Genomic DNA, 7,773 nt, shown 5'->3' on the forward strand with positions numbered 1-7,773 from the left:
TGTTGCTTTTTCCCCAGGTCTCCACGCACTTCCTTTTATTTTTCCTTAAAAATTGCCACCTGAGCTAGCCTCTGTTGTCCATCTTCGTCGGTTTCAGAGGGTAGATTTCTCACTGTTGCTTTTTTGCCAGGTCTGCACGCCCTTGTGTTTTTTTTCTGCTTAAAGGTTGCAACCTGAGCTAGCTTCTTTTGCCCATGTCCCTCAGTTTCAGAGGGTGGATTTCTCCGTGTTGCTTTTTCCCCAGGCCTCCACGCCCTTGTGTGTTTCTTTTGCTTAAAGATTGCCACCTGAAGCCAGCCTCTCTTGCCCATCTTCCTCAGTTTCAGAGGGTAGATATTTCAGGGTTGCTTTTTCCCCAGGTCTCCACGCCTTTGTGTTTTGTTTTTGCTTAACGAGTGCCACCTGAGCTAGCCTCTCTTGCCCATGTTCCTCAGTTTCAGAGGGTAGATATTTCAGGGTTGCTTTGTCCCCAGGGCTCCACGCCTTTGTGCTTTGTTTTTGCTTAAGGATTGCCACCTGAGGTAGCCTCTCTTGCCCATCTTCCTCAGTTTCAGAGGGTGGATTTCTCCGTGTTGCTTTTTCCCCAGGTCTCCACGCCCTTGTGTGTTTCTTTTGCTTAAAGATTGCCACCTGAGCTAGCCTCTGTTGCCCATCTTCGTCCGTTTCAGAGGGTGGATTTCTCAGTGTTGCCTTTTCGCCAGCTCCCCACGCCCTTGTGTGTTTCTTTTGCTTAAAGATTGTCACCTGAGCTAGGCACTGTTGCCCTGCTTCCTCAGTTTCAGAGGGTACCTTTTTCAGGGTTGCTTTTTCACCGGGTCTCCTCGCCATTGTATTTTTTTATCTTATTTTTTTTGCTTAAAGATTGCCACCTGAGCTAGCCTCTGTTGCGCTTCTTGCTCAGTTCTAGAGGGTAGATTTCTCCGTGTTGCTTTTTCCCCAGGTCTCCACGCACTTCCTTTTATTTTTCCTTAAAAATTGCCACCTGAGCTAGCCTCTGTTGTCCATCTTCGTCGGTTTCAGAGGGTAGATTTCTCACTGTGGCTTTTTTGCCAGGTCTGCACGCCCTTGTGTTTTTTTTCTGCTTAAAGGTTGCAACCTGAGCTAGCTTCTTTTGCCCATGTCCCTCAGTTTCAGAGGGTGGATTTCTCCGTGTTGCTTTTTCCCCAGGCCTCCACGCCCTTGTGTGTTTCTTTTGCTTAACGATTGCCACCTGAGCTAGCCTCTGTTGCCCATCTTCGTCCGTTTCAGAGGGTGGATTTCTCAGTGTTGCCTTTTCCCCAGCTCCCCACGCCCTTGTGTGTTTCTTTTGCTTAAAGATTGCCACCTGAAGCCAGCCTCTCTTGCCCATCTTCCTCAGTTTCAGAGGGTAGATATTTCAGGGTTGCTTTTTCCCCAGGTCTCCACGCCTTTGGGTTTTGTTTTTGCTTAACGATTGCCACCTGAGCTAGCCTCTCTTGCCCATCTTCCTGAGTTTCAGAGGGTCGATATCTCCGTGTTGCTGCTTCCCCAGGTCTCCACGCCCTTGTGTGTTTCTTTTGCTTAACGTTTGCCACCTGAAGCCAGCCTCTCTTGCCCATCTTCCTCAGTTTCAGAGGGTAGATATTTCAGGGTTGCTTTTTCCCCAGGTCTCCACGCCTTTGTGTTTTGTTTTTGCTTAACGAGTGCCACCTGAGCTAGCCTCTCTTGCCCATGTTCCTCAGTTTCAGAGGGTAGATATTTCAGGGTTGCTTTGTCCCCAGGGCTCCACGCCTTTGTGCTTTGTTTTTGCTTAAGGATTGCCACCTGAGGTAGCCTCTCTTGCCCATCTTCCTCAGTTTCAGAGGGTGGATTTCTCCGTGTTGCTTTTTCCCCAGGTCTCCACGCCCTTGTGTGTTTCTTTTGCTTAAAGATTGCCACCTGAGCTAGCCTCTGTTGCCCATCTTCGTCCGTTTCAGAGGGTGGATTTCTCAGTGTTGCCTTTTCGCCAGCTCCCCACGCCCTTGTGTGTTTCTTTTGCTTAAAGATTGTCACCTGAGCTAGGCACTGTTGCCCTGCTTCCTCAGTTTCAGAGGGTACCTTTTTCAGGGTTGCTTTTTCACCGGGTCTCCTCGCCATTGTATTTTTTTATCTTATTTTTTTTGCTTAAAGATTGCCACCTGAGCTAGCCTCTGTTGCGCTTCTTGCTCAGTTCTAGAGGGTAGATTTCTCCGTGTTGCTTTTTCCCCAGGTCTCCACGCACTTCCTTTTATTTTTCCTTAAAAATTGCCACCTGAGCTAGCCTCTGTTGTCCATCTTCGTCGGTTTCAGAGGGTAGATTTCTCACTGTGGCTTTTTTGCCAGGTCTGCACGCCCTTGTGTTTTTTTTCTGCTTAAAGGTTGCAACCTGAGCTAGCTTCTTTTGCCCATGTCCCTCAGTTTCAGAGGGTGGATTTCTCCGTGTTGCTTTTTCCCCAGGCCTCCACGCCCTTGTGTGTTTCTTTTGCTTAACGATTGCCACCTGAGCTAGCCTCTGTTGCCCATCTTCGTCCGTTTCAGAGGGTGGATTTCTCAGTGTTGCCTTTTCCCCAGCTCCCCACGCCCTTGTGTGTTTCTTTTGCTTAAAGATTGCCACCTGAGCTAGCCTCTGTTGTCCATCTTCGTCGGTTTCAGAGGGTAGATTTCTCACTGTTGCTTTTTTGCCAGGTCTGCACGCCCTTGTGTTTTTTTCTGCTTAAAGGTTGCAACCTGAGCTAGCTTCTTTTGCCCATGTCCCTCAGTTTCAGAGGGTGGATTTCTCCGTGTTGCTTTTTCCCCAGGCCTCCACGCCCTTGTGTGTTTCTTTTGCTTAAAGATTGCCACCTGAAGCCAGCCTCTCTTGCCCATCTTCCTCAGTTTCAGAGGGTAGATATTTCAGGGTTGCTTTTTCCCCAGGTCTCCACGCCTTTGTGTTTTGTTTTTGCTTAACGAGTGCCACCTGAGCTAGCCTCTCTTGCCCATGTTCCTCAGTTTCAGAGGGTAGATATTTCAGGGTTGCTTTGTCCCCAGGGCTCCACGCCTTTGTGCTTTGTTTTTGCTTAAGGATTGCCACCTGAGGTAGCCTCTCTTGCCCATCTTCCTCAGTTTCAGAGGGTGGATTTCTCCGTGTTGCTTTTTCCCCAGGCCTCCACGCCCTTGTGTGTTTCTTTTGCTTAAAGATTGCCACCTGAAGCCAGCCTCTCTTGCCCATCTTCCTCAGTTTCAGAGGGTAGATATTTCAGGGTTGCTTTTTCCCCAGGTCTCCACGCCTTTGTGTTTTGTTTTTGCTTAACGAGTGCCACCTGAGCTAGCCTCTCTTGCCCATGTTCCTCAGTTTCAGAGGGTAGATATTTCAGGGTTGCTTTGTCCCCAGGGCTCCACGCCTTTGTGCTTTGTTTTTGCTTAAGGATTGCCACCTGAGGTAGCCTCTCTTGCCCATCTTCCTCAGTTTCAGAGGGTGGATTTCTCCGTGTTGCTTTTTCCCCAGGTCTCCACGCCCTTGTGTGTTTCTTTTGCTTAAAGATTGCCACCTGAGCTAGCCTCTGTTGCCCATCTTCGTCCGTTTCAGAGGGTGGATTTCTCAGTGTTGCCTTTTCGCCAGCTCCCCACGCCCTTGTGTGTTTCTTTTGCTTAAAGATTGTCACCTGAGCTAGGCACTGTTGCCCTGCTTCCTCAGTTTCAGAGGGTACCTTTTTCAGGGTTGCTTTTTGACCGGGTCTCCTCGCCATTGTATTTTTTTATCTTATTTTTTTTGCTTAAAGATTGCCACCTGAGCTAGCCTCTGTTGCGCTTCTTTCTCAGTTCTAGAGGGTAGATTTCTCCGTGTTGCTTTTTCCCCAGGTCTCCACGCACTTCCTTTCATTTTTCCTTAAAAATTGCCACCTGAGCTAGCCCCTGTTGCCCATCTTCGTCGGTTTCAGAGGGTAGATTTCTCAGTGTTGATTTTTCCCCATTTCTCCACGCCCTCGTGCTTTTTTTTTTTTATTTCCTTAAATGTCGGCGCCTGAGCTAGCTTCTTTTGCCCATCTTCGTCAGTTTCAGCGGGTAGACTCTCCGCCTGCCTTCGACAGGCCCTCTGGACTGGAAAGCTTTCCTCCTCCCGTCATCACGGTCCTTCTCGGATGACGTGCCTGGTTTCGGTTTGACCGTCCCCGCCCGCCCTGATTTTCTAAGTCCTCCCGGGAACCCCGGGGGCGCTCCAGCCGCTCCGGGAAGCGGCGGCCTCCCGGCCGCACCGGCCCAGCCCGGCCCGGGCCGCCCCCTGGCCTCTCTGGGGGGAACTCTCCCCTTCCCCTTCCCGGTGATCGCCCGAGAAACCTTTCCCGAGTCCCCCTCCTGCGGCTGGGGCTGCGCCTTGGCGGCCGGGAGCCCGCGGGCGGACGCCCCGGGGCCGCACTGGGCCGGGAGGCTGGGTCCGAGGGGGCTCCGGGACGGGATCGGGCGGCCCGGCGGCCCGGCTGTGCTCCCCGGCGGGCCCGCGCTCCGGCTCCGTCCCGCTGAGGCGGTCGTCGGTCGCCGGGTGCCACCTGGCGGCCGCTTTTATATCGTCTCTTTCCTCCGGAGCTCCGGCGACGCGGGCCAAGGGACGGGACTCGGCCGCGGTGACCGAGGCAGAGTCCCGGGAGGCCGGCGTCGCTGGCGGGATCTGGCCCGGTGGCGCCGGGGCGTGAGCGCGACGCCCGCTCGCCGGAGATTGGAGGTGCAGGCTACTGAGGGAGGTGGCTGTCGCCGCGCCGCCCGGTGCCGGCCGGGGTGTGGGGCCTCCCGGACGGGTCGACCAGCAGCCGCCGGTGCCCCTCCGTCCCCGGGAGGGGGTGGGGGGCCGCCGCGGGGGAACGGGCGAGGGAGCTCGTCCCGTGCCCGGCCGTCGTCCCGAGGGCGGCCCGGTGGTCGGGCCTTCCGCGTCGCCGATCCCCTTTCCGCGCCCCGCTCCGGAGGTGGGCGACCGGCCGGGGCCTTGCGGGGGAGGCCCGTGGAGGGCGCGACGGGCTCGGCCGCCGGGCTGGCCTTTTCCCCACTGGTCTTCCGAGTCGACCGGCTCTGGCGGTGGGGACCGGGCCCGGTCCTCGGATGCCTCCTCCTCCGTGGCAGTTTTTTTTTCCAAGTCCCGCCCTGGAGAAGAGCGTGGACCGGCCCCGGGAGCCCTCGAGGGCGGGCCGGGGAGGGCGTCCCCGGCCCGGACGCGTGCCCGGGGTGGGTCCGGGCCGTCGGACCGGACTTCTCTCTCCGAGTTTCGCGGGTCGCGTCTTTGTCCGGAGGCGGGAGGGGGCCGGCTCGAGGCGTAGGTGGAGCCCCGGCTGAGGGACGGGAGCCACGGTCCCGCCCCGGGCCCGGTCGCCGGAGGCGCCTCCGCGGAATTCTTTTCTAAGTCCTGACCCGGCGACTCAGAGGGAGGGACCGACCGGTCCCGGCCCGCGCGGGCGGCCCGGGGAGGCTGTCCCCGGCTCCCCCTGCCGCCACGCTTCTGGGGTCGACCAGATGGCCCCGGGTGCTCCGGGCCTGGTGGCGATGGGGTCGTGCTTGGGGTCTGGTGGCCGTGGCCGTGATCCAGGGGTTCCCCTGGTGATCCGTGGGTGGGCCCCGTCTCCGGGCGCGGCGATTCTTGCCCCCGAATGGGTGGTTTTGTGCCGCCAGATAAGTGCTGACACGCTCTGCTCGGGTGACAGTCGCCCGAGAGCTTCCGGGTGCCTGGATGCGTGTGCGGGGAGGGCTCCGGGCTCTGGCCGAGAACCGGACGCCCGTTTCCACCCCCGCCGCTTGAGCCGCCCGCTGGGGCCTGCGCGCCGGCTCTTGTGCGTTCCAGGCGCCCCCACGACCGTGGTGCCACCTCCGGTCTCTGGTACCCGAGGGCGGCGGGGTTAGGGGCGCGGGGTCCTCTACCACGTGCACTCCCTGCCGCCGGCACCCGGGTGCGGTCGCGACTTACCCCATCCCACCGGCTCCGTGCCAGTGCGTGTCAGGCGTTCTCGTCCTGGGGTCGTCGCCCGCGCTTGCTGGAGGAGGAGAGGGGTCGGTGAGGCTGAAGCAGGCTCCTCCGCTCGCTGTCCTCGCCGGCCTTCCCTTGCTCGGGGGTCCCTCGCGTTATGCTGCCGACCGATGTGGTGATGCTGTGCTCTCCCGGGCCGGGCCTAAGCCGTGCCAGACGAGGGACGGACGTTCATGGCGAACGGGACCGCTCTTCTCGCTCTGCCCGCGGGTCCCCTCGCCCGTTCTCCCCCGCTGCGAGTGGCGTGTGGGAGGCGGCAGGGGTGCGGAATCCGGCCCGACCTCGCTCCCCCGCCCCGTGCCTCGTGGCGTGGGCGGTGTCGGGGTCTCCGTGACGCGGCGGATGCTCTGCCTGTGCCTCTTGGCTGTGTCTCGCGGGCGGCCCTCCCCGCGGTGGGGCGGGCCGTGTTGCCGCCGCGCCGCGCGCCTTCCCGGGCGCGTGAGCGCGTTCCCCAGGCCGTTGGCGGTGCCCCTGGAGCGTTCCAGGTCGTCCCTCAGGCGCCCGAGGCCGAGTGGCGGTGTCGTTCCCTGTTCCCGTCGGCCTCCTCAGGTAACCACTGCGCTGGTGTGTCTGAGGAGCGGGGGGGTCGAGTCGGTAAGGGAGGCGTGCCCCTCGTCCCCCTCGGGGGGGACGGGTGCCTCGTCGCCCCCCACGGCGTGCCGTGTGGGGGCGGGCAGGCTCGGGCGCGTGCCCGCGCGTTCCCCTTGCTGGGGTTTCCCCGCGGGTGTGGGAGTGACCGTGGCGGGCCGAGCCAGCGGCGTGGCGCTGGCTCTTTGGTTGGGAGGTGCTGTTTGATCGGCACCTCCGTCCCAGTCTCTGCCTCCCTTGGTCTCTCGGCCTGAGGGGAGGCACTGACTTGGGAGCCGCACAGGGGCCTTGTAGATCCCTAGCTAAGCCCAGTGTGGCCAGAGATGGCGAGCCCGGGGCAGCGCGGGCTCGCGGCCCTGACCACGGACGCTCCGACTTGCTCTAGGCCTTACCTCTACCGCAGACCCCTCCTGCGTTGCGTGGCCATGGTGTCTGTAAGCGCCTTGGTGGGCCCGATGGCGGACGATGGGCGGGGGCGACACGCCCTCGGCGAGAAAGCCTTCTCTAGCGATCCGAGAGGGTGCCTTGGGGTACCGGACCCCCCAGCCGCCGCCCCTCCTTTGCGCGTAGTAGCCACGGATGCCACCACCGTGGCGCGTGGGCAGAGCTGCTCTTTGCCTACCGCGGCCGGCGCCTCCCCCCTCCGAGTCGGGGGAGGGTCACGCCCGGCCGGGCCGTCGTCGGGCGCGGGGCCGCGCGTGTGCGCGAGCGTGCGCGTGGTTCTCCCGTCGCGCGCTGGGGCGGGGAGAGGGCCCGGCCCCGTCCGGGCTCCGCCCCGCCGCGAGCGGCTGGCTCTCCGCTCGCTCCCGTCCCGAGCCGCAGCCGGTGGTGGCGTGCGGGCATGGGTGGGGGCCGCCGCCGCTCTCGGGCGCGTTCCCTCGGGACGTGGGCCCCGGAGCAGACCAGACAGGCAGACGGGTGGCTGGGTGGACGGGGCGGCCCCCGGCGGCGGGGGCGCCTCACGTAGGCCCCGGCGGTGGGGCCGGGCCCGCGGGAGGCCGAGGGGTGGCTGAGGCCGGCCGGCGTCCCAGGCGTCGTGGGACCGCCCTCGCGTGTCGTTGGCGGTGGGATCCCGCGTGTGTTTTCCTGGTGGCCCGTCCGCGCCCGAGGCCGTCCCCGGGAGCCTTCCCGCGAGCCCGTGCTCCCTCCGTCGAGGCGCGCGCCGCGCTCCCCGCTGCCCCCGGTGCTCCCCCGCCCGGGCAGACGCCTGGCCGCGCCGCCCACCG

The sequence above is a fragment of the Equus asinus genome, unplaced genomic scaffold, assembly GCF_041296235.1.
Source record: "Equus asinus isolate D_3611 breed Donkey unplaced genomic scaffold, EquAss-T2T_v2 contig_314, whole genome shotgun sequence".
NCBI lineage: Eukaryota > Metazoa > Chordata > Mammalia > Perissodactyla > Equidae > Equus > Equus asinus.